Consider the following 27,626-nt stretch of genomic DNA (forward strand, 5'->3'; position numbering starts at 1 on the left):
CTTTCCCTCCAGCCATGTGAAAGTTCACCCGGTTTATTTCTTTTTGATGCAGTTGCCTCAAATGTCATGCACTGTGTGTGTAAAGTGCTGTCAAGGCACAACCAACTCATGGCAACTTGGTGGGGTTTTCAATGAACATGTGATTTGCCATTTCCTTCCCCTGCTAAAGCTTTGGAAATCTGAAATGCACATTTAAGAAATAGAAATGGTAAACACTGACTTGTTGATATTCGGATTATATTTTATGGATGGATGGCCCAGTCTAGGCTGATCTCATCAGATTTCAGAAGCTTTAGCAGGGTCAGCCCTGGTTAGTATTTGGATGGGATTCTAGGACAGAGTACCATAAGGACATCCCTGTTCAAAACTGTAGGACCCACCCAGCTCAAGAGACCTCTTCTACCCATAAGCCCTTTGTGGATGAAGTGGTTTAAAGTCAGGAGTTTCTATGCAGTGTGCCAATGGGAGCTCAATTAAGGCAGAGGATAGTGCAGATTCATTAAGAGTTTCATTCCTCAACTCTGTCAGCAAAAGGGCTCTGATTATCCAGCTTCTAGGGCATTGGGAGGAAAAGCTCAGACAAGCATGTGCTACTCCTCTTTAGAGAGCAGCTACAAATGTGAAAGAGCAGCAGCTTTGACTAGATGGGGAGTCGTCCTTGTCAGATTTTGAGGCCTGACCCAAAAACATACTAATAAAACCCTGTTTCCTAAATGACAGGAATTAATTGATGTGGCCAGTTTGCAAGCTTTGGTCAATGTCAAGAGCTCCATTTCATAGAGGGAGATGCTGAGTATATTGATAAAAGTTAAAATTTGGATTTGTGAGCCTTCCTAATAAACCCTATGCTGTTGATCAAGGAAATTTTGAGACACCAGGCAACATAGGGGGCATGCCAGGAGAGGACAGTGACAGCCTCAGATTTGTGTCTCAGTTCTGCAACTGGGTACAAACAGCTCTGTCTGCTTTCTGGTCACAGTAGCTTTGCTACAGCTGTCCAGATTTGCATCCTTTCTACAACCTATTCTAAACAATGTATTTTTATGTAGAGCCAGTGTGATGTTGTGGTGAAGAGCAGCAGCTTCTAATCTGGTGAGCTAGGTTCAATTACTTGCTTCTCCACAAGCAGCCTGCTGGGTGATCTTGGGCTAGTCGCAGTCCTGATAGTGCTGTTCTCACAGAGCAGTCCTGTCAGAGCTCTCTCAGCCCCACTTACCTCACAGGATGTCTGTTGTGGGGAAAGGAAGGGAAAGCGATTGTAAGCCACTTTGAGACTCCTTCTACTAGTGAAAGGTGAGGTCTAAAACCAACTCTTCTTCTAGATACTTTATCAGAAGATACATAAGCAGATGAATGCAGAGGTAGAAAAACAGTGTCATTTTTGTTCCCATGCTGTCTTTCAGGTCTCCTGTCAAGTCTTACATTGTAGGAAATAATAACTGTAGGAACTTTCTCTGTCTTGCGTAGCAGTGGCTAGGATTCTAAATATAATGGCTTCATAACGTGTGCACACCAGGAGCAGACTGGACTTTGACTTTTCTTGCCTGACAGTCAAAGTACTGCTAATCCATGCACAGAGAAGAGTTGTGGTAAAAGCAGGTCTCAGCTGATCTTCCTCCCTCAGGTGGGACACCAGGTGTCTCCATCATCATATCTTCAGCGATCTTTGAGTGCATCCTAGAGACCTTGAGGGTAAGTGTGACCTGAGAGTATCACTGAGTGGGAGAAGCTGCTTGAACAGACCCAGGAATATTTCAGAGGAGTAGGCAGATGCTAGACCAAAATGAGTCATATGTAATTCTTTGTATGACTTCGCTGGAGGGAGCTGGTTTGCAGGCATTGACCTCTAAGGAACAGCAAAGGGAAAGGGGGGGGGGGACAGTAATCAAGCTGACATCTCCTCCAGCAGTGCTGTCAGGGTCAAAATTCAGGAAGCATGCAGACACTGTGCTCATCATGTGCAGCACAAAGCTCCAAACAGCCCTGTCAGTGATGAAACAGGTTTTTTTTAAAAAAAAGAATCCTAATGAGAGAATATATGTGCAATGCAAATGAAGTTGTTTTCTGTTACAGGATGGAATATATTAACACAGGAAAGCAGAAATGTGCAAGAATTCCACAATTGCCACATTTCCAAATGATGGTATTTAGCTTTTTTGTTGTTTCTGATGTTTTAAATCACTTATTGGGATGAAATTTGCTTTTCCTACCAGCATTTCCCACCTGTCACCAATGCTGAAATATTTACAATTTACAAACACACACAAAATCAGCCAGTGTGTTCATTTGAGAGATCTAATTATACTGTAGCAGAGCTTTCATTAGTGGAAATAAACTGTCTTCTGTTTACTTTGTAATTACAGGATAGACTTCAGATTATTTTTGCTATAATTGTGCCTTGAATATTTCACTGAGCATCTTATTAGCTGTCTAATTATAGCTACACAAAATCAGATTGGTCTACACCACATTTGCCGGACCAGTTTAAAATCGTGGCGACAGCTGAGCCATAGGATCACCTAGAATCAGTCTGGATCATCAGTTTAAGAGATCTTGTGTCTGCAACCAGTTCCAGCAGAATACTTAAATGCATTCAAAAATCACAGCAAACCAGAAATTGCTTAGCTCTGGCAGTTCCCCTGCATTCTTCAGAAGTCCAGTAGAGGGAGCGAGCTATAGGGTAAACATTCTATAAAGTTTTAAGCACAATAATATTTTCCAGTACTGTTTTCTGTCAGCTTTTTTATAATGGATGTGTTGGGGTAGGGGGAGAGAATTCAAACAAATAAATGACTTGTGTGTCTTGCTAGCTAAAATAATTCAATTTTTTTCACTTTCCCCCATATCCATCTGATGTTTTGCTAACACAAGCATACTCCCAGTTGGCAGAGAGTCAAGGTGTTATAGTGCATGTCTAGAAGGGCAAGAATGTTTGATGGAGTCAGAAGTGGTTTATCCCACTAACACCTGTGGTACGTGCAACAGGCCCCATAGATCCAGGGGCCCCGCAGTGCTGTATGGTCCGTGGGCTTTCACACTCTGATTGTTAGGGGGTCTTCATACTTATGCAGCTTGATCACCACAAGAATGGAAAAAGAGTGATACTCAAGCTTTATTAGTAACAAGCATGTGCATTGCTCATTGAACATACATGTGGACCACAAGCCGCATAAGCGTGGAGGTCCTGGGTTTGTTCAAGCAGGGGGTGGGACTAGATGACCCAGACTCATTAGAATTACATGATGGGCTTTCATTTAGGACACAAACTAGAATTATGTCGATCACAGCATAACATACCTGATTTAATGTGAGGGAATGCAGGTGGATTTAAGCCTTCATCACTGACAGGGCTGTTTGGAGCTTTTGTACTGCACAGTGTCTGCATGCTCCCTGAGTTTTGACCCTGACAGCACTGCACGACACTCACAACCCTATTGCGCATCCACTGTATCCTGCCACCTCCTTGAACCTTCACAGAATCAGCCTCTCCATCAGATGACTATCTAGCCTCTGCTTAAAAACCTCCAAAGAAGGATAACCCACCACCTCCTGAGGAAGCCTGTTCCACTGAGGAACTGCTCTGTGATGAACTTCTTCTGGATGTTTAGCCGAACATTCTCATGAATTAATTTCAAACCATTGGTTCTAGTCTGACCCTCTGGGGCAACAGAACACTACTCTGCTCCCTCTTCCTTACAACAGCCCTTCAAGTATTTGGAGATGGTTATCATCTGCTGGTGTGCAATGTACACTGGGGAGCATCGACCATGTAGTTGCATGAGGGGCATGTCGGGAGAAAGGGATGACCTTTGTCACAGTTAGTGTGCCAGCTAGGATTAAACAAGTCAGGGGTTGCACCGACCAAGTCTGGAGCTAGTGTGAAGATGGCTAAATGATGGTAACTTTTAAAAGATTAAGGCATAATCGGATTATGCAGATCAGCCCTTTAATTAATAAAATGTAAGCCAATATATATGTTGTGTCTTCATGGGGGTCAGTGCTGGTACAAGAGCTCCAGCTCTCTCTGTGACTGGAGGTTGCTTGTTCCCCTGGGATTAATTGCCAGGAGAAGCTTTGTGACATGCTTGCATCCCTTCACTTCCTTTGTCAGGAGCTCCTTGAGTTCTTTTATCAGCCCCTGAGGCCTGACTGGCCATGGCACCAGGCAGTCTGAGCCTGACATACCCCTCAGAGGCCTGGAACATGTTTGTTTTGGTGTCATTCTCAGCCTAATTGGGATTCAAAGGGAAACAACCTGAGGGGGAGGAGGCACAGCAGTGATAGACACTTCCCTGAAGGCAGCATGCAGACAGAGCCTGTCCAGAGAGGGGCAGCTACAAAGAGAAAATGGGCAGGTAGGTCCTAGAGGCAAAGGGAATCTTGGACCTAGAGCTTGAATATCCAGCGTACTCTTTGAACAGACTCAAACATTTCTAGACAGCCTCCTGATAAGCAATGCCTACATGAGCTGAACACGAATGAGACAAAAAGAGAGTATGCATCAGAAACTGAGGGAGGAAGAGAATTGTGAGTTTATTGTTCCAGAACAAGTGCCATCCTTTGGTTCTGCGAGGCAGCACTGCTCAAGAACAACTCACCTAAAAGAAGAGGCATCTAGCAATTTTATCTGCCTTTTACTAGTCTTGAGAAAGTGATAGGCTCCAAACATCTCTCTTCTGCCATTGTCTCACTGTCAGTGACTGAAACATCAGGTGTTGGCTTGTGCATTTGAATGAGTGGTTCTAGATAAAACATCTCAGCTCAGACATGGTGTTTTTGACTGGAGTCAATACATTCATTCTGCTGTGACTCATTAGGTTATGAGAAATGATGTGGAAGGGGAAATCATGCTATAGAAGTATAACAAGACACACAGAATGCTGCTAGATGCGAACTATTGGCCATCTTTTCCCCACAGATGTCATTGTAAGTTAGGTAGCCAATCGCTCCATTTGATATGGGATACTTTCCTCTTTATCTGAGTAGGTGGATGGACTATTTTGTTCTGCTCATACTACAACTGGCCCACCTGAACTGTGTCTCCTGGGACTAATCATGAAGAAGCAGGGAGGTTTGGCATATTTCAAGCACACAGCAATGCTTTTTGAGGAAACAACTGTCCTATCTCTGAGGCAAAGGAAATAACACTGTCCTAGCTTGTCTGAGAAAGAGGGTAATGAGAATATTATTGTTGTTGCTGCTTAAATAAACCCTCCTTCATGCCTACGAATTACGGGACTTCAGGCCAGTTTCTGATCTCCCATTTTGGTTAAGATGATTGGGTGGGCTGGGGCTGAACTGCCCCAAAACTCTTCTGGATGATACAGATTCTATGGGATTCATCTCAAACTACCTCTCAACTAGGGGTTGGGATCAACTGCTTTGGATATTCTGGAAATGAACTTCGCCATACAACTCTACTTAGCATTTTTCTCTGCTTAGCCATTTTTCTCTTTCTCGATGATTTGTACTTTCAGAGACAGAGTACCATTTTGATCCCAAAAGGTTGAGTAACCTGAGAGGTCCCACAGAGAAATGTGGGCCACTCTTGGGTTATCAAATAACGAGGGTCTGTACTAACTCTGCAATGCTGCTTTCCTTCCATGGTGCACCAAATTCTTCCTGTGCCCACCTTTCTTGGCATGACAGGCACAAGCAACAGTACAAGCTGTATACATTTACCTGCTTCCATGATGTGCTGGATGCCTGCAAATGCCTGTGTGGTGCTCCTTGCATACTGGGAGGGTCAAACGGCTGTCTCTATCTGTTGGGCAAGCAATGATTTGAACTGCCTATAAAACTGGTACCAGTTCTCCAGTCTGCCTGAAATTGGTTCAGGGTTAACTTCTCTGAGAATTTCATCCTTATTGGATGAAAAGCAATGATGGGATGGTTGCAAAGTGGCCTTAAGTTTCATATAAAACTAGCATTATAGCATCTACCCCAAAGAATTCCCTGAGTGAAAGGTATAAATCCCCAGAACATCGTCCTAATCGGATGAGAAACACAGAAGTCATAGTCTGTTTGACATGAATGTACATGCAAATGAATGAAATGAAAATGGACGGAAATGCTGACAACAAAAATGAAAGAGCTCTCTTTAAAAAAAATAAATAAATTGCACAGCCTCAATGAACAAGGCAAGCCCTAGGAAGAAGGTTCACAAAACACCCTGGCATGGAAATGCCATGAACAGGCATTTAAGAACAAAACCTTCAAAATTGTAGCAGAGGTGTGCTGGGACAGACGTAGCTTCTCCTGACTCCTGGGGAGGCGGGACACCCTCCGCTTCTTCTGACCCAGCTTAAGTGCCTTGCTTGCCTGCCCCAGAGGACTGGAACAGGGCAAAACCCAAATGTGCAAGCAGAGTGGAAGGCCACAGTCAGGGTGGAACGTCACTCGACTCAAACTTAGTCCCCCACTCCCATGCCATGAATTATTTATGTACAAGACAAAGGAGACAATAAAACAGAGTCTATGATTAACATGAGTTGATTTTACAAGCCAAGAAGATCTATCGCCGCCTCACCACCAGGTTGCTGCTGATGAATACAGCTCTGTTCCCACAGCAGAGAAAATCAGCTATACAGTTACAAGCTCTGATAGATGCTCCAGCAGAGATACTAAAGACAGAGGAGACAGATAAGTAGGGACTCCCCGTCATCACATTAACAGCTTTCAGGTGAACCATGAAGTTCTTATTTGCCCCAGTGAAGCAAGACTGTGAAAGGACCCACAATAGGAGATGATACGGATTCACAAAATAATAATAATGCATGCATGTTTATGATTTGCTAACCAAAGCCTATTTTGTTTTAGCTTTTATAACCAAGTCTGCCTAATTGCCAGCTGCCTAAAGCTTTACACTTTGATTTCTGTGTGCATTTACATCAGAGGCTTGGATGACATGGTCATGAACAGCTCTTGCAATATTCTGCATGGGTGTGCTCATACCACACACCAATATGCTGATGACACCCAGCTCTTCCTCCTGATGGATGGCTGCCCTGATTCTTCCCCAGAAGCATTAGCCAGCTGCCTGGAAGCAGTGATGAGATGGCTCAAGCAGAGTCATCTGAAGCTCATGCCTTCAAGGACAGAGGTCCTGTGAATGGGCAGGAAGGGTCCAAGCAAGGAAGCATGCCTACCCAACCTGGGCGGAGTGCAGCTATCAGTGGCCCACTCCACAAGGAACCTGGGTGTGTTTTTAGATGTCTCCCTATCAATGGAGGCTCAGATAACAAGAGTAGCGCAGCTGGCATTTTATCACCTACACCAAGCTGAACTACTAGCACCCTACTTGGCCCTGGAACACCTAGCCACAGTGATCCACGTGATAGTCACCTCTAGACTGGACAGTCTATGCAGGTCTTCCCTTAACCTTGATCCAGAAACTACAGCTGGTTCAGAATGCAGTGGTTTGGGCCCTCACAGCAACACATGGGGGTCCCTCATTCTGCCCATCCTCCAACAGCTGTGCTGACTTTCAGATCAGGCTTAAGGTCCTGATAATCACCTTTAAGGCCATACACAGTCTGGGCCCAGTGTGCCCAAGGAATCACCTCTCTGCCTACTCCCCTCAAAGCACCTTACACTCTGTTACCTCCAACTTCCTGGTGATTCCTGGCCCAAGGAAGCTCGCTTGATCTCAACCAGAGCCAGAGCTTTCTCCATCCTGGCCCCCACCTGGTGGAACAAGTTCTCAGAGGAGATCAGTTCCACAGGGCCTGCAAAAGGGAGCTCCTTCACCAGGCATTTGGTTGAGGTTGACCTGAACCAATCACTTCCCATTGGCCCCCAGGTCTCTCCCCCCCCCATGGAAAACAACACTGATTTTTCCCACCTTCAGGGCCGTCAGTATGTTATAGTTGATTTAAGGTTCTCATTATTATTCTACTGTTCTATTATATAATTCTTGTTATCACTGTATTGTAACTGTTCAACTACTGAGTTATCTGTATTGTTCCCTGTTCTATGTAAAGTGCCCTGAGCCTCAGGGGAGGGCAGCATATAAATCAATCAATCAATCCTGGGTGGTCACTCTTATGCAGACAGAATTCTATCTTCTCTATACCTTTAAACCTGATGCTCTTGCTGCAAAACCTTCTGACATCCTTTGCTTCAGAATATACCAAATCATTCAGTATGGTGGCCATCACATCTGAACCAGGCAATGCCCAGCAGTCCTTTGAATAAAGAGAGTTGTTGAATGCTTACCAAACACAAAGTGGTTCCATTCTCCATAGATGCTCCAAGGACAGAGGCATACCCAGGTCAGCACATGGAAGATCAGATCACTTATAAAACAGAAGTTGTGAGAGATGTTTTATAAATTGTTACATGTCTCCCCCAGCTTTCCCCAAAAAGTTCAGTGTGATGTAAATGGGATTAGTCCATTTTATTCTCATGCTTGCCCTGTTGAATAAGTTAGGATGAAAGACTTTCCCAGTCTTTAAGAGCATTGTATTGGGGACAGTGGGCTGAACTCAAACCTCCTCATTCCTGTGCTTCATCTACTACACCACACAGAGTCTTTCTTGGGCTGTTACCTGAGACATGTTTATGGTGGCCACCCCCCTCTCTTGTTTGTTTGTCTGTCTGTTTGTTTTACTCCTTCCTTTTTTATTTGGAGGAAGGGGCATGAAGGGCAGAGGAGCAAGACAGAGGGTTTGGGAGATTTGTTACATCTGTTTACATCAACATGTTTAATAAAGTATTACCGGAGGAGTGTGGGAAGCTTAGGGACTGGATTCATTCCCAAAGTTCAGTCAAGGGTTTACCAGTAAAAGATCTAGGAGAGGTCATTCTCTGCCACAGTTCCCACTCAGTAAAATCACAGTAGGAATGATTTGTCTCCTAGTGTTATTGCACATTAAAGATGTTTGTTCAATATGATTTCTTTAAATGTCTGCCAGCAGCCTTGGCTTACCTGGTTTTGAGTTGTCAATGACTTTGATACCAGAGGAAAAATAGTCTTTGATTCAGAAAGTTCTTCACTGAACCAAGGGCAGAGGAGAGACAGTGCCAGAATAACTTGGAAAGCATAGAACATCTGGCTAACTCTGAGGGGGGGGGGAAGCTTCTTTGAATGGCACAAAACAAAAGGGATTAAGTACCAACTTCATTCCTCATAGAAAATGCCTGTGTGAGTGGGAGGGAGACAGTGGAACCAAACTCTATCCCAAGCCCTTTCCCTTCCAGTGTCAACAAAGTGATTGAGGGACTGCATTTCTATAGTTAAAGGGAAGCAACAAATGTAAATTCATCTCCATACAGATGCACAGAAAGCCCTGGTTTCCTAGACCAGGAAGGGCCACTGAACTATTCTCAGGCCCCACTTTGTGCTCCCTAGAAACAGCTGTACCATGTTGTGGATCCTCTTGTGAGGACAGCAGTTCAGGTTTGAGATTACTGGAAGCCTCTCCCACTCACGCCAACCATCACTTTTAGATTTTTTAAATAAATTCACAACAGGAACAAGAACTTCTGCTTTGCAAATACAAATGGATGGTGTTTTATAAATACTCCCTTGATAAACGTTTCCCTGCTCTGAGAAACTTACTTTGATCAGCAGCAATTGCTATTAATTTTAATTTTATTACGTTTCCTCTCTTTGGAGAGTGGTTATTTTTTGGATGGGTCATATATATATTTTAATGTGAATATTTGTTCTCATTTGAGTCTCATAAATGTTAAAGTAAAATAAAACCCTCACTTTAAAGTCATAACATGTTAGCAGCTACAAGAAGTAATCTGAAATGTACAGAATGTACAGTGCCTGTTTATATTATTATTTTCCCAAATAATCTCAAGAAGAAGTGTTAAATTAAAAAATCAGATCTATCTATTCAGCCCATTTGTATGCCACTTCTTCTCCAAGGAGTTTAAGGCAATCTTGATTAAAACAACAACAACAACTTCACAATAACCCTTTGAGGTAGGTTAGGCTGAGCACATGCAACTGGCCAAATGTCATCTTGAGAGTTTTGTGAGTGAGTGAGTGAGTGAGTGAGTGAGTGGTCATTTGAACTCAGGTCAACCTGTCTTAGTCCAATACTGTAACCACTGCAGTCCACTGGCTCTTGAAAATCAGATACACACTGCAGGGATATCACTCTTTGCTTCTTGTCAGACTTCCCAGTGAATATGGATCCCACCAAAAAATCTGCATTGATGGAACAGTACAGCATGACCTTTTAATTTTTCTCCAGCTTCAACCAAAGATGCACCCAATGTTGCTCCTAGGGTCCAGGTGACCCCCCCTCCCTAGGATGAAAGGGGAATTGGAGGACCATCACATTTGTGGAGAACTGGAAACAAATGTCCTCCCTCCTTGCATGCACAGGAGTGATTGGTGGAATTCCTAATACTTCTTTCTATTTTTTAAATGGTGGGACTGAATTCCATATGGAACATTTCTCTTCCCAGTTTGGAATTCTCTCCCCCTAATCTTTGATGTGTAGGGAATCTCTGTATGTACTCAGCAGTAAAGGAAATGCACTTTGCATTTGCTCATGAGCAGTCTTCTGTTTCCTTCCTTCATACACTCCAGAGCTGAAACTTTCCTCTGCAAACAGGCCCTGAAGCTCAGCTGTGGCAAAAAAGCAAAACAATATACCTCAAACTACACAAAAATATAAGTAATAAACCAAGTAGCGCTTCATCAACTTTAAGTAACAGAAAAGATCCTAAGTGGGTTATCTTCTTTTCCAGGTTGAGTTGTATATTGTGAGACTGCATGTAAGAACTCAGTTCTTCGCTGGACTGATAAACCTAACTACATTCATGTTAAATTAAAAAAACAACACTTTTATTACTGTTCAAACCCTGTCATGTTTCTCAAACTTACCTTTTAGTTTACATTAAGTGTTGCTAACAACAATAACCAGACTACTTATGATTTGTCATTCCTGACTTAAGTGGAATACCGTATACTCACCATAAGCAGTTCCATTAAAGTCAATAGTAAATACAACAGTCTGGGGTTGTAATTACACAAAACATCCCCTGTGACTCTATGGTAATTATCTGATCCATCTCACACTCCCGTGTGGGTGGATGCCTAGATGAGGCACTAGGACTTTTTCTTGAAAGCAACACCACAGCAGAGTTAGAATTTAAGATCATGCAGGATCTGCAAGATTTAAAAAAAATGAAAAGTCCAGTTGGGTATGATTTGCATAATGAAAAATAATGAATGTTAAAATCATAAAACTATGTTATTGTTCCGTTTCTATGATGTCATTCAGTGTGAAAATCAGGTGGCCCAATAGAACACTGATATCCCAATGGCTTTGATTTCCTTTGAATGCAATGCATAAGAATGTCAGCAGAGGCAGCTCAGAGCCCTATTCAACCTCAGTCAGGTCTCAGAACATCTTGAATGCTCCATTTCCCCTCTAGGATTGTCAATATGTTTTTTCTCCCACAAGAGCTCCAATGCCTTTAATGGCATAAAATGGGAGAATGAAGTAAGTGCAGTTTTTCCCTTAGTCAAAATTGTATGCCAGGAAAAACGTCATCTACTAAATGTCTACTTGGTATTTAGCATAATGAGAATCTTTCCAGAAAATGTGTCAGCCATCCTAACTGTACCTTTTGTGATCCAGGATGGGTAAATCAGTTTTAGACCCTGGACTGCTTAGAAAGTAACTCTTAATAAAGTCAGGGTCTCATTGCAAGTTGCACTATCCTGGCGTCTGCCTTATCCTTTGTAACTGGGGCTGCTCCTGGGCCTGCTTCTGGCTTCTTGTATTAAGAAGTAATAAGTAAGCAAACCATGGTTATCTGCAGCTAGGAAGTTACATCTTTCTAAGTCCATTGACTTCAATTGATTTCGAAAGTTCTAACTTTGCTTAGTATTGCACTGCTTCTGTAGAACTTAATTTCTAGTTCCTGAAGGTTTTCACATCCAGTATGAGTGTCAGTAGAATAGTCCAGGCTTTTACTGTGACCGCCTTACAACTGTGGAATAACTTTCTCTTTTATTCAGCTGTTTACCCATCACACTGGCTTACTAGTTTGGTCTAAGACTTTAGAAGAGGAAGAAGAGTTGGTTCTTATTTGCCACTTTTCTCTACCCGAAGGTGTCTCAAAGCGGCTTACAACAGACACCCTGCGAGGTAAGTGGGGCTGAGAGAGTCCTGATATTACTGCTTGGTTAGAACAGCTTTATCAGTGCCGTGGCAAGCCCAAGGTCAACCATCTGGCTGCATGTGGAGGAGGAGCGGGAAATCAAACCCAGCTTGCCAGATTAGAAGTCAGCACTCCTAGCCACTACACCAAGTCTTTCAGCAAAAGAAAACAGGTTACAGAACTTTAGATTCTTTCTGGTTAAAAGCAATGAATAGGATTCTTTCTTTTAAAAAAACACTCTGACTTGATACTAATGACAAAAGCTGAATAAGGAGAATTATTAACCCCCCAAACCATGAAAGAAAGTTAATAGACAAGGAAAAACTTCAGTAAGTAACAGATTCTGAACAAATGGAATATAGCTTGAGTTAGTACTTGGTTTGAATTTCTGTGAGTTCCTGCTCACTTCTTTGGACTCACAAAAGCTCATACCCTACCACAAATTTTGTTAGCCTTTAAGGTGCTCCTGGACTCTTTTTTTTCTACTGATACAAACTAACATGGCTGCCCATCTTGATCTTGCTAGGTTTGCAAGAGCAACACTTCATACACAGCCTTGCTATCATCATGTGTCTCAGGGGTAACTTCCTCAGTCTTTTCCCTCTCTCCCACATATTGTTCTGGTAGTTTAGTTAAGTAAATCAACTCATCAAGATCTATTCTTCACAGACAGATAAGTCAACAAACCATTTACTCTTCCTGTCAGGATCTATGGCTAGAGAGCCAAAGTATCTGCAACAAACCAATAAAAATGCTCTAGGAAGGTAAAAGACTGGAATTCAAAACTGTAGACAGATATAGATGTAAAATAGTCCAGTTGCATAAAGGTAAAGGTAAAGGTATCCCCTGTGCAAGCACCAAGTCATGTCTGACCCATGGGGTGACGCCCTCCAGCGTTTTCATGGCAGACTCAATATGGGGTGGTTTGCCAGTGCCTTCCCCAGTCATTACCCCCCAACAAGCTGGGTACTCATTTTACCGACCTTGGAATGATGGAAGGCTGAGTCAACCTTGAACCAGCTGCTGGGATTGAACTCCCAGCCTCATGGGCATAGCTTTCAGACTGCATGTCTGCTGCCTTACCACTCTGCACCACAAGAATCACTAGGGCATGGCATCTGGAATGCTGTGCTTAAGAAGGCAGCTAATATATACATTCATGTTATATGCTATCAAGAGAGCAATCCTAAGTAAGTCTATCCAGGAACCTACTCAGGTTCTTTCAGTAGAAGAGAAGTACTGCAGCAAAGTGCTCCTTCCAGGAAGGAATTAATTTGGAGTTGAAATGGCATAATGGTTATGAACAAGAATCCTTGTTTCAGAATGTAGCTCAGTCATGAAGCAACTCAGTAGTAGAGCATATGCTTGTGCATCTTACTCTTCCTCAGTGTCCTATCTGCAACATGGGGTAATAATGACTGACCTAAATGGTAGTTGTAAGAATATTGATGAAGATGCTGAAAACTTAGGGGGAAAATCAGCATCAGTATTAAGAGTCAGTGCAAAAATGCAACTAAATGCATTGCAGAATTGTATCACTTCAGACAATGGACACATCTTTAACTGCTCCTGTGGAGTGGATAAAATAAAACTGTAAGGGCCCTGAGGGTGGGCCCTGTCCGGGATGAGGAAGGGTGCCGATTGGCCCCTTCCCCCAGACTGACAAAGCGCCTGCCGATTAGGCCCTCTGATTGTCATTCCAGCGGCAAGGGACCAATCGCGAGCCTCACAGAGTGCGGCTCGCGATTGGCCCCTTGCCGCCAGACTGATGAATTGCGCCTCCCAATCTGCCCCTCTCCAGTGTTGGCTGTATTCGCCCGACCGCCGCCATTTGCTGCCTCGTCACCGAGAAGAGAGGTCGGCGGCGGGCTGCGGAGGCAAGAGGCAGTGGGCGGCAGCGGACCCCACTCTGTCCCAACCCCAACCCCGCCTCCACTGCTGGGACAGGCCGCCACACACGCTTCGGCCCCACCGTGAGCTGGCCGCCGCCATTTGCTGCCTCGCCACCAAAAAGACAGGTAGGCAGTAGAGTGGCCAGGGAAGAGGAGGCGGTGGCGGCAGCGGCGGGGAAGCCTCCCAGGCTGGCACACGGCCGGCCTCGGGTGCGGGGGGGGGGAGTGGGAAAGGCTGAGAGGCACCCCGGGAAGGGTATGAGGGCCACTAGCGCCCGCTGTATTTAAAGTACAGCGGGCTTAATTTCTAGTTAATCTATAACACATGAAGCTGCCTTATATTAAATCAGATGATTAGCCTGTCAAGATCAGTAATGTGCAACTCTGACTGGCAGTGACTATCCAAGACCCCAGGTCTCTGCATCACCTACTGCCTGGGCCTTTCCAGGCACGTTGCCCAATGATAGAACCTGGGACCTTCTTCTGCATGTCAAGCAGATGCTTTGCTCCTGTGCCACAGCTCCTCTTTTTGTTGTTGCACAGTTTAATACCAACACCTCTGTGTGTAAAAAATTAACACAACAGATTTTAGCATAGCCGTCTTCCTGACATGCTTATTTTTCATGCCTACAGGAACAGTTTAGGGCAGGCTATGCCAAAGGGACAGTAGAGCATAGTTTTCTCTGCTATGAAAAGGGACATGCTGAAAAGACCCTTTACACATACAGCGCTCTTTGCATACCACCCATTATACAGAGCTGAGCTATGAGCCCAATTAGCTCCCCCACAGACACACACTCCAAGCAGCCTTAAGTGTCTCCTAATGGTCCTACCAAATTTTAATCAAGATATGAGTGAAATTTTCCTCATACTATTTTGGATATATTTTATTGCAGCAACAGCCTGTGTGCATTTGAGGAAGGCAAAGAGTGCTGCCAATCTTCCTACTGACATAATCAGCTCCTCCAGTTCCTCCCCCATGAACACATGAAGATGCAGGGAACCACAAACACCATGTCATACTTTTCTGAGGACAAAGCAAAGTAATACAAAACAGAGTGCAAAATATCTGGCTCTCCATAACTGCTAATCAGGCTGGATGTTTAAAAAGCAAAAGATGGGGGAGAGAAGAAGAGAGAATGAGAGCATCTCGGCCTGGCCACGATCTCAAGGGCTTGTCTTGTAAGCATCTTGTGCAAAAAGCAAAGCAAATCTGCACATTTAACAATGGTGCTGGAGTCAAGATCTTACTGTTAGGTGAGGTCAGCCTCATAGAACCTGGTGCTCTGGGAGGGAGTCAGATTCTTTGTGCCTTCAGAGCCCTGTCTAGAGAACACAGAAGTCACAGCTTTCCTACTAAACGAAACTGCTTAGCACACCTATTGAAGAAAACATATATACGAAATTATATATCTGATCGATTCCCTATGTTTGTAGGACCCTGTCATTTGTCATAGCCATCGCTAGCACTTACTGTCCTGTGCAAGTGGCATATTATAAAAAAGCAGAAAGCGAATTACAGGAATGTCAACATCACAATTTAAGCAACTGATATAGGGCTGAAGCATTGCCAGCCTCCAGGTGGGGACCAGAGATTTCAATTGATCTCCAGAACAGTCTCCCCGGAGAAAATGCCTTCTTTGGAGCATGGATTCTAAGGCATTATACCCCACTGAATGCTCAGCTCCCAAATCTCCTGGCATTTCACAACCTAGAGTGAAGGAAGCTAAAAAGAGGCCCTGATTTGAAGAAGGGGAATCTCTTGTGGTTAGGGACAAGGTGTTGGCATAAGGCTGCTCTGACATACCTGCCATTGCCCTCCCTGAAAGGAAAATATAGGCATGTATCCTCTTGAGGACATCTTGTAAAGTCCTCTTTTAACCCCATCTTCTAAAGCAGTGGTCCCCAACCTTTTTATCACCGGGGACCGGTCAACGCTTGACAATTTTACTGAGGTCCAGGGGGGGGGGTGGTCTTTGCCGAGGGACGTCGTCGCCGCTGCCTGAGCCCCTGCAATGCTTGCTTTCCCGCTGGTGCCCCTGACTTCCTGCCACCCACTGGGGGGCGCTGCCCTGGGGAGGCCCAACTATCGCAGCTGCCAGAAAGCACTAAAGGTGAGCTGGCGTCAGAGTGGCAGAGCAGCCCCCAAGGCAGCAGCTGGGGAGGAGGACGAGGAGCCACGGCCCGGTACCGACTGATCCACGGACCGGCACCGGGCCCCGGACCGGGGGTTGGAGACCACTGTTCTAAAGGACATCTTCCAGATATTAGGGGACATGTTTGGAATGTGACAAGAGGGTACGACTAAATCTTAAAATGGTGCTACTTTTTCCAATCATTAGAACTGTTGGAATATGCTAGAGCTGCCATGTGCATGATTTCAAAAGATATGATAAATGTCCTCCAGGGGTCATCAGAGATGTGTGTTCAGTGGTCAGTGAAATTCTGAACTTCTCACATGATATCCTCCTATGTCTTCAATGACACAATTGAAGGCTTCCTGCACCATGGACCACACTTCCCCCTGCTTGCTTCCAGAACAGAATGAACGAAGAACTCTTTTCTCCTCTTTCTACACAGAGTTTGTTTTTCTTCTAAATAAAAAGACTCAATTCTTTTAAGCACCTTGGTGATCTAACCTGTTTGCACATTTAAACTCTGCCAACTCTTCAACTGTTTATGCACTGGAGGTTTCATGCCAGGCTGCAGGCTGGAGTTTTAGTCATGGCAGGTCGCCCCACCTCTTCCTGCACCCACACATGGGAGCATTTGGCTTGGTGCACCTCATCTGCCCTTGATTTGTGCTCCTGCATAGGAGCTGGGGCAGTGAAATTCCGTGTGCATAAACAGTCTTCCAGACATCCTTTGCAACATGGCATTGGCCCATTGGTCAGGCATCCCTTGGGGAAAGCTCTGCCAGTGTCCACTCCCACCTTGCATTGAGAAAAGGAAACCAAAACATTTGCCATTGGTTTCTTCCCATTTTTTCCTGCATGAGCTTTCAGAACACCAGTGTCAAAACTATCCCCCAGAGCTGGTGGCAAACTGCACCACACTCCAGCCCAAGGCTCCACAGATTCCGTTTCCTTTCCTAAGTGTTGCTAAAACTGCCACCCTGAGCTCCCATGGCCAACCCAGAAGGGATTAGCAACTGTAGACAGCAGGGCAGGTACTTATCCCTTTCATTCTCTCTTTGCTTTGTTTATCCAGCTCACCTTCTTCAAACCCCATTAAGGAACCCTACTATCCAACTAATAGGAAAACAACTTAACCCCATCCCTGCTATCCTTGCTATATAAAGTACACATCTGTAATTTGTCTGGGATGAGCCTCACAAGCAGGAGGGCATACTGTGCTAATACAAACTAGACACAGATTAATGCGGGGGGAGGGGGGCTGGTTTGGTTAGCTAATACCTTGGAATGTACTAAGTGCTTCTTGCCCAGGCATTTACTTCTGTGCCGTGCGGAAATCACTTTTAATTCCATTGCAAAGCCTTTAAGGTTCTTGCTGGATTGCAGTTCTGTCCACATGCTTCGTGAGCTTTATGATCTAAATAACTGGCAGGTTATAGCATTTGGAGGCTTCTGCCCAGGAGGGAAATGTTAATGTTGGCACCCATCATAGTTGGTAAATTCTGGATCTGTTCCATGGTTTTCTCATTCCCTACTGACTTGCTGCGACATGTCCACTCTGATGTGTTTGCTTTGTTATGCTGGTCAATAAATTGAGCCTGGGAGGAATATAAAGATGTTCCTGGATGACATGGCACTAAAAGAGGAAGAGCCCAGCTGTCTTCTGTGACCTGCAAGCCTTTCTCAGTCTTGGCTAGCACCCCAGCCACAGGTTTTCCTCCACAGGTGTGGTCACAATTATCTCTGCACTGATGACATCCAGCCTGAAATACTGCTATGTACTTTACAAGGGGCTGCCCTTGACAACTGTCCAGAAGCTTCATTTGGTGCAAAATACATACGACACACAAACTCCAATATCTGCCAGCGCTGAAAAAGCTTCCCTGGTTGGCTCTGGACCCTGTTCAAGGGGTTGATAATAACATTTCAAGACCTGAAAGATGAACCTAAAGCTATTCCAGCAATTAAAGCGTGTCCACTTGAAGTATAGAATACAGCCATGGGGAAGAGACCTATTCCCATGGTGGTGCCCAAGGAGAGGTTGGCCCGGCTTCTAGTGTGGTTAGTTTTAACTGCCAAGTGGAGACATTCCTTTTCACTCGGGGTGGGGTCTTGCTGCTGTTATACTGCTGCTGCAGAGGCCTGATTGGGAACAAGTTCTACATATTTTGTAGTTGGCTGATGATAGCATGGGGTATCTTATGGTTGTTCTGAGATTGTACTTAATTGCATTGGATTACTGATTTTTATTATACGGTGGTAATGGAACCCACTTCATGAACACATATAGCTTGAGCTGTAGGGCATACATTTTTATTAAATAAAACTGTAGTTTTATGGCCGGACAGGACTATTCCTTGGGATTAAGCAACAGGTTGGGTGTGCAACTGGGTGTGGATTCAAGAAGCACTCGTCTCTGTACACAGCGCATGTTCCAGAAAGCAGAATATCATCACAGAGGGATGGGAAAATTCATTTGAGCAGCACACAGAAGTGAAGATGCTGAGCATTGCTGCTAAAAATGCAGTTTCTGTAATCTACTTTGCACGCAAAACAAATCAAAACCCTGGCCTGATATCGTTAGAGATTTGACAGTGCGCTTGATTAATTTGCCCTTAGAAACAGAGCTGTACTAAACACAGGAATCTCCCTGTTTTGCAGGACCAGCACAACAATGGCATACTAAATTTTAAATGAAGAAGTATATTTGAGAAATTAGCTTTAAAGAAAGATGGTGCAGAAGATGGGGCTTCAACTGAAAGGCAGAGGGCATATATCAGAGGTGCCCATGGATACCAGGGGCACCTGCAGAACCTTTTCTGGCACCCACCAAGTGTTTTTACCCAACAGGGTTTCTGGTTGGCCACTGGAGATGCAATTCACTGTACAGATTAGAACAATGTTGTTTCAGTGTCAGCAACTACCACTGTGTTGGTTTTTCTCTCTCTGACTCCTCTTTCTAAATGTATTTCTCTAAAATCCCCCTCTTTGCTCTTGCACTTGGGCTTTTTCCATGTAGCTGCTTTCGCCTCCCCTGGCAGCATCTTGCAGTTGCACTCACAACAGTGTGTCAGAATTCCAGGCTTGGCCACAAGCTCAAAATGTTGGGGATCTCCCTCTTAGATTCTTTTCTCCTTTCTACTGTGACAGGTCATTGTGACCCATGATCTTTCCCAGACTGAAAACATTTGGGGAGAGTATAGATTCATCTCCAATTGCTCACAGGGCCATTGCTTCTGTTTTGAAGCAAAGATGAACAAGAATCAAGCAAATTATCTCTGCCGTTTTGATCTCTTGCCCCTCAGCTTGCTTTGGGGGTTTCTACCGATTTTCCCTGTCAGAAATGTTGGGTCTTTAACAGCTGTGTGACAGGAAGAAATTCAGCAGGAATATGAAGATGCAATTATTGGGAAAGTTTCCCAGTTAGATTTCATGCAGTCCTTTGAAAGGTCAGAAATTCTATCCACAATAAAGTTGAGTTGCCTTAGCTGGTGTTGCTAACACTTCTTTTTAAAACTGCCGAACAGACGCAGGCCTCCATCAGGCATCAGGTGTATGGTCCTCCAGACTGGACAGATCAATGCTGTTTGCTCAGCCACTCTTTCTTCCTGGGGCTCCTTTCCCGCCTTGCTGTGATCAGCTCCCTGGCGGCTTCCTTTATCAGCAGCTGAAATCCTTGTTTCCTTAGTTGCTTGTACTAGTAGCTCTATCAGCATTAACCCTTGACCTCTAAGTGTAGCTTTTCCCTTCTTCCCACAGTTATGTTTACTGAGCATTTTTCCCCTTTAGTGAGGGAGATTAACTTGTGAGTCACACACAAGGGTCCCTTATTCCTGTAGCTGAGTTTTCATATGCAGAGGCTATTAGCTCCTCCTAAGAAAAAGTTTTAAATAGAGCTGTATAATTCCTCATGGTAAAGTTCATGTTGGTGATTAGAATGAAATTTTCATAAGAAGAAGAAGAGCTGTTTTTTTTATACCCCACTTTTCACTCCCTGAAGGAATGTCAAAGTGGTTTGCAAACACCTTTTCCTTTCGGTCCTCACAACAGACACCCTGTGAGGTAGGTGGGACTGAGAGAGCTCAAAGAGAACTGCTTTGCAAGAACAGCTCTAAGACAACTGTGGCTGGCTCAAGGCCACACAGCCGACTGCCCTTCAGAGGAGTGGGGAATCAAACCCCATTCTCCAGATGCCCTCTGCTCTTTTAACCTCTACATCATGCTGGTTCTAAAGAGTTAAAGAAGCCTCATATTTTTCCGGCAGAGCTCCTGTGGTTTGACCATGGCAAGCAGAAAATCAACAGGCACTGCTGAAGTTATGGCTAAAATCAATAGCCAAACGAAATTATCATTGTCACTTAATACAGCTTTTACTTGATAGCTTTAACCATTTGGGCAAGTTTCATGGTGTCATATAAATTAGATTTATATTTGGTTTTTACAGCATATGAATCTGAGCTGGGGGTATAAGCAATGCACAGTTTGCAAGAAAAATCTGCAAAGGCAGTCAGAAACATTTTTTTTCTAAAATCACAACAGCAAAGCCTTAGCAAATTGTAAAAGATGTGTCTGAATGAGCATGTGATGGCAACATATAGCTGCAGAATTCTCATGAGAACTATTTATGAAAAAATCTGGACAGCCTAAAATGGATGACAGTAAACCTTACAGAGCCCAGGAAATGTAAATATACATTAAGCAACATGGATCATTGCTATGCCAAACCAAAGCACGTTATCCTACACTGTTCTTACCCAGCAGCAGAAATTCAATGGAAATTATTGCAGAGGATGCAAATAGAGAGGATGCCGTCTGTTTTAAAACATGTTTTATCTTTTTATCTTTGGAAATGTAACTCATCGCTCAGTTTAGCAAAGTGCACAAAGAAATCTCACCTGAACCTGCAAATAAGTGAGTTTTGAATCACTCCTTTCCGAGCTGCTCTTGCTTTGGGCCTTTAAATTAATGCTTGCTGTTTTGTAGAACAAATACTTTCCATCATATAAATAGGACAAAATCTACAGACTGTAAGTAACAGGATTAACACTTGCAAGGTGTTGCAAGGATAAGTGGAGCAAGATACAATGAAGCAGGAGTGGCCAAACTCTGGCTCTCCAGATGTCCATGGATCACAATTACCATGACCCCCTGCCAGCATTCTGCATAATTGTATGGGCATCTGAAGAGCGACAGCTTGGCCATGACTGCTGTGGAATGTATGTATTCTAGTGTCACCAATGGAAAATCATTTCATAACCTCAAAAATATGTTTGGATGAGTGCCACATGTTAATATGTCCTCAAATACTAAAATAAGGCTGCAGCCCTACACACTAACCCTGCAATAAGTCCCGCTGAACTCCATAGGGTTTCTTAATAGGGTTGCGCTGTAAAGTTGCGTCAGTGTTATGTACCACAAGTTTTGATTCATGTTCCCCAAAGCAACAGAGCTCTCTGGCACTTTGAAGACTAGCAATGAGTTTTGTAGCTAAGAGCATATATTGTCAAATGTGTGAAGTTGACTAAAGGTTGTAATATTTCCCAGCCTCTTCATCCTTTACCACACTTAATGGCCTCTCTCATCAAAGCTTCTTCTGTTTACTTTATTATTGGCTCAGTTAACATTTTCTTTCCTAATAATTCCATCCAACATGATAAAAAGAACCCCCCTCTGGTCCTTTAAAAAGGGAGACGATTCAAAGCAAATGATGTTGCTTCTGCTGCAGATACCCAGTTGGATGCTTCCAAGATAGATGGAGCCTTCCCAGGATTGAAAAGGAGGGTTGGGAATTCATCAGCAAATGTGTTGGCAACAGTCTGCTCCAACATACACTGGAGCATGTCCAAACAGCACATTTTTGGCACTTTAAGATGGAGCATGCCTGGCCTCAGCATTCCACAACAGCCCTTGGCTTTGGGGGGTGGAGGAGTTAGCGTGCACTACATGGCAAATGTGGAAAAACAGGTGTGTGTTTGATGGGTCGTAGAGTAGTTAAGAGGAGAAATTCAGCTATTAATCAGAGGTTTAAATTTAAGGGAAGGATAAGAACTTCTGTACTGTTTGCTTGAAAGGTATCCTTATGCTATCACTTAGTAATACAGTTTAGCCTGGGAATCACGGCATTTGAACTAAGTTTGCAGCTCTGTTCCTATAGATCTGGGTAAATGAAACCATTTTTCTTACCCTCTGAGCTGTAGGATATGTTCTGTATTGCATTTTATTCTTCCCTTCCTCCAAGGATCTCAGGGTAGCATAAATGATTCTTCTTTCCTCTAGAACTAAAGAGTGTGACTGGCCCAAGGTCACACAATGAGTTCATTACTAAGTAGAGCTCTGAACATCAGTCTTCCCAGTCCTAGTTCTGTACTTGGTCTACTCTTCCATACAGAATTTCATTTTGGATATTGGTTTGCACCAGTGGCTACCTGCAGCCTTTGTATACTATACTAGTTCTCACTCAACTGAGCCTGAATTCAGTTAGCCATCCTCTCATACTATTCATCCAGATTCATCTGAGATTTATCAGCTTTTCATGCAGAAGGTTCCAGATTCAATCCCTGGCATTTCCATGATCTAAAAGATCAGGCTGGAGGTGATGTGGAAGATCTCCATGTGAGACCAGGAAGAGCTGCTGCCAGGCAGAGAAGACAATAGTACTCTTGACAGACCAAGGGGCTATGTGTTTTGTGGTAATTTGTTCTATGTTTTGCATATTTAGCATCATCATAGATAAAGAATGGCAAAAAGAACACTTTCTGTATCCTCTCAGCAGCCACTTGTTAGTGAAATGAAGACTGTAATTCTTGTTGCTGGATGTGATGATGAAAGCAAAGACCTAATGGTTGTTCTACACAAATTCATCTAAAGTGAAATTAGGTCTTCTGTCCCCTCATAACTCTCCACTCCAGCAGAGCAGTTGCAGCCCTTAAGCCCCCCCCCCCTTACTGGTAGTTAATAAATTACATAGAGATAGCAATAACATTGCCCCACTCTGGACCATACACAGATTGTAATGCACGGTCCTCTTCTTGCAACAGGCAGGCAACATCCAACTTCTCCCTGCAGTGTGGCTAGGCTGCACAGAAGAAGTGTCATTTTGCCTCCCTTTAGGAGCTGGTATTCCATCTGTGATCCTGGATCAAATCCGCTGTCTTAATCTAATCCAGCATTTAGTTTGTAATAACGGTTAGCTAAATGCCATTAGGAAGCTTAACAGCCCTACCTTGTCATTTGCCCCTAGCAATTGGGAAAATACAGCCTCTGAATATAGAGGTTTCATTTAGGAGAAAAATACCTGGTTTTTTGGACCCTACTTTTTCACTACCCAAAGGAGTCTTAAAGAAGTTTATAACTGGCTTCACTTCCTCTCCCTTCCCTTACAATTGCCTCCCACCACAGACACACTCAGAGAGAACTGGGACTAGCTCAAGGTCACCCAGCTGGTTGCATGTGGAGGAGTGGGAAGTCAAACACAGATCTCTACTCTTAATCACTAAACCAAACTGACTCTCATCATCATGGAAGAGCTCCCATAGGCAAACCTGGAGTTGAACAAGTGGGAGATGCTTTAGACAGCTGAAGGCTGTGGTGGCCAGCGAGGCCTGTCAAGGTGGGAGGGGCTGCTATCTAAGGTTGCTAGCAGTGATTCAGTTTCATGGGGCCTGACTTCAGTATTACCTTGCAAAAATGTATTGGCCCCTTTTCAACCATTCTGAAGTGGCAAGAGTTCTTCTGCCTCAGATCTCCAACTCCTAACAATTCAAGATGAAAATTGTGTGTGTTATTGCTATTTCCCATTTATGTGACATGGGGAGTGAGGTATGGGGCTTTTCTGAACAGTCATAGAACACATGATTTAAAATTTTAAAACTTATTTAGACATTATGCTCTACTTTTTACCCCAAGGGACTCAAAGGAGATTACAACGTTATTAGCTCTCTTCCATTGTAACCTCACAATGAGCATTCTGAGAGGTACGTTAGGCCGAGTGAATGCCTGGCCTGAAGTCATCCAATGAGCTTCCATGGTTGGAAACTGGGTCTTCAGGATCCTAGGGTGGTAGAGGTCTGACCCTCTACCCCATGCTGTCATGCTGTAAGCTTCTGGGATGTAGTGTTCTAAGAACTCTAAGATGCCATCAGAATTGCCTTGCTGGATCAGACCCAAGTTACTCAAAGAGTTCTCCTAAATTGCACTCTGTCCACACTTAGTAGATGGGGGCGGAGATGGGTAATAGTGAAACAGAACTCACAGGCCATATTCTTCAAGAAGAAATTCACATATCCAAGCATTTAATCTTATTTAGATAGCTGTGTAAAAGAAGATGTAACATTGTGACTGATTGCTCCTAAGAGTTAGTTCAAATGGAACGGAAGTAGGAAACAGAAAGCTTTTAAAAGACTTTGACATTGCTTGGGAGCTGGGTTGCTCTCCCATACATCCTCTGGTCTCTCTGCATTCCTCAGAGGGCTTGCTTCCTCCCACTTACTATGTACCTGTCGGGGAAGAGCCCATTTTGAACAAAATGATCAGATGTTAAAAGCACTAAACATAGCGTGAAGCCCAGAAATGAACAACTGTATCAATTGGTATTCTCACCAGCCTTGAACCCTGTCTAATAACCTGTAGTACGCTACACCATTTAAGACTTCCAATCTCACCTATCCTCCTTCATACAGAGGAGCTGTGGCTCAGTGGTAGAGCATCCACTTGGCATGCAGGTTCAATCCCTGACATCTACAGCCGTGGGTCATATGAAAGACCTCTACTGGAGCCCTTGGAGAGACACTGCCAGTCAAATAGATCAGGGGTAGTCAACCTGTGGTCCTCCAGATGTCCATGGACTACAATTCCCATGAGACCTTGCCAGCGAATGCTGGCAGGGGCTCATGGGAATTGTAGTCCATGGACATCTGGAGGACCACAGGTTGACTATCCCTGGAATAGATGATACTGACTTTGATGGAACAATGGTCTAAGTCAGTACAAGGCAGCTTCATGTGTCATCAAAAATGTAAGTTGTCTGTTTATGCCAGATGGGTCAGAAACACCTGCCAGTCATTATTCAAACACCTATGGCAAAGCCTTTTACGACAATAAGCCATCAGTATGTGGGCGTTCCAGGCAATTTCCCCTTAATTGTTCTGAAAGAAAAACTGCCAGTGAAGGTGCAGGCTAGAATGGAGGATGAAAAGGTAGGGGAAAGGTGCTTAGCTCTTTCCCTTTGGGCTGTATTCTTCTCAAGACTGTTTTCAGATTTCTTCTCAGAGGAGAAGGAGGGGACTATAAGAAGAAAAGCAGCTGAGGGGCATTTTGAGAGGAAAAACAGAAAGGGTTAAAGCACCCACTCCTCATTGCCTGTGCTGCCTCCCTGATGGCAACCCCCAGCAGTTGTTTCTTATTTTTTTAAAAATCTGAGGGAAAGTTACATGGAAGCCTATAAGCAGTTTGGCTCACTGCCATCATATTTCTTCTCTTTTTGTTGTTGTTGATTAATATAGTGCTAGGGCTCATATATAATGATAACAAATTTTTATTTCTATATTGGTCTTCCGTGTCACTCCAGTTGCACTGACTTCTACCATTTCCTCCCTCCCAATTTGGGAGAGGTGCTCAGTATTAGTGTGACTTCTGGCAACACCAACCAAAGCCCTGGTTAATAGCGACAAGAAAGATGAGACAATCAAGAATTTAAGAGCATGAATCGTGGCTGTGCCTAGAAAATGCATAATCTTAGCAATTCCAGATATATGATTTTTCACTGCTGTTCAATCCCACAGCTATCACCAATTCAGTACGCTTTCCCGAGTCAGCATCACACATCTAATTATTTCTAATTTCCAATTAACTTATGTTATCACACAAAAAATCTTTAGCTAGACTTTGGCAACACATCGTTACCTCTCAACTAATTACACAGTTAAACCAGAAGAGTTAACCAGGAATACCATGCCATAAGAGCCTCTTGTGGCACAGGGTGGTAAGGCACCCAACATACTGTCTGAATCTCTGACCATGAGGCTGGGAGTTTGATTCCAGCAGCCGGCTCAAGGTTGACTCAGCCTTCCATCCTTCCGAGGTTGGTAAAATGAGTACCCAAGCTTGCTGGGGGGTAAAGCCGTAATGACTGGGGAAGGGAATGGCAAACCATCCTGTATTGAGTGTGCCAAGAAAACGCTAGAGGGCATCACCCCAAGGGTCAGACATGACTCAGGGCTTGCACAGGGATACCTTTACCTTTACTGTGCCATAGCTCTACATTCACAGTTTCAGACTAGGCTCCCCACTGTTCCTATAATCCTGAGTTTAAGTATAGATAAACACACATACGTCCCTTCATACTACTTGCGCCTTCCAATGTTCAAATGTTCACTTCTGTAGCTGAAATATGTTAATGGAATGAGAATGGATTCAAAGTTGGGCGGACGGGGGAAGACCCTGAAGCAGTATAATACCCTTATGTGCATTTTTTCTATGTTCCCTCCTCTCACCTTATCTCCTGTGTAAAGTTTTGTGTGGAGGACAGCAGTCAAATAAAATTGTAATTGAAATCTAAATAATACAGAAACATCTCTTGGACAAAGTGAGGAAGGCAGACCATCAATCCCACCCCACTTTGACACAACCAACACTGCCACTAGATAGAATAGGCCAGGGAAATAATAGTCATTGTGAAAAGAATTAAAGAGGCCTGCATTTTCGTGAGTCCTGCCAGGTTAATACCACTGCCTATCTCCCTGACAGCTACAAGATTGATTACCAGCCTCAGTGCTCTTTATAACTTGATCAGGCGAATTAATCTCTGGCTGTGGGCCCATCTGATGCCTGGCATCGCAAATTTAATTTGGAGGTGTAGCAGCTCTTATTCTGTTGCCCCCCCATCCTTTTGCTACCCCCCATACATATAGGAAGTATGGGGTTGCCGTAACAACGAGGCCTAGTGATGGCTTCTAACTTGAGGCCTGAGCTGTCAAGGCTTCAGAAGTCCCATGGGAGATGTTTCATCAGGTACGCAGAGAAAAAGAGGCTTAACAGACACTAAGTAAGACATATTAATGTACTAAAGACTTAATGAAGTTTGGAGGGGTGGAGGTACAGAGGGGAAAGTGCTTACTTTATTAGTTTATGGCCGATTAATGGGAATGGTCATTACAATGATGGAGATGGATTACTCCCATCAAAGTGTTCCTGCCATTCCCATTCAAATACTGGGGTTGCCTGATGTAGCGGCTTCTTCTTGGTTTGCCTAGGAGATCTTCACTCTTTGTGCAGTTATAAAGGTGTGTCTTTGTACACAAGGGAGACAAGGGCTGCTGAGAGAAACACTTTGGAAAACAGACTACAAGAAACAAAGGAAAACTAGTCAGGGCCAAACATATTGTTTATTTATTAGAAATGGGAGGAGGAGAAATAAAATTAAATATTTTGGGTTGAGAGGAGTTCACAATAAAAATAAATACACTTT

The 27,626-nt window shown here is 43.8% G+C and overlaps 1 long non-coding RNA gene across 1 annotated transcript; it reads right to left on the reverse strand.

Annotated features, from left to right (window-relative positions):
• Positions 1-6,490: 6,490 nt before the first annotated feature.
• LOC143842629 (uncharacterized) lies at positions 6,491-27,035 on the reverse strand. Its single transcript, XR_013233237.1, has 4 exons — positions 26,922-27,035; positions 10,940-11,134; positions 8,218-8,297; positions 6,491-6,623 (listed from the first exon to the last, which is right to left on the reverse strand). It is a non-coding gene; the product is annotated as an uncharacterized LOC143842629 (long non-coding RNA).
• Between the last annotated feature and the right edge of the window lie 591 nt (positions 27,036-27,626).

Source organism: Paroedura picta, chromosome 8 (assembly GCF_049243985.1).
Source record: "Paroedura picta isolate Pp20150507F chromosome 8, Ppicta_v3.0, whole genome shotgun sequence".
In the NCBI taxonomy this organism is placed as follows: Eukaryota; Metazoa; Chordata; class Lepidosauria; order Squamata; family Gekkonidae; genus Paroedura; species Paroedura picta.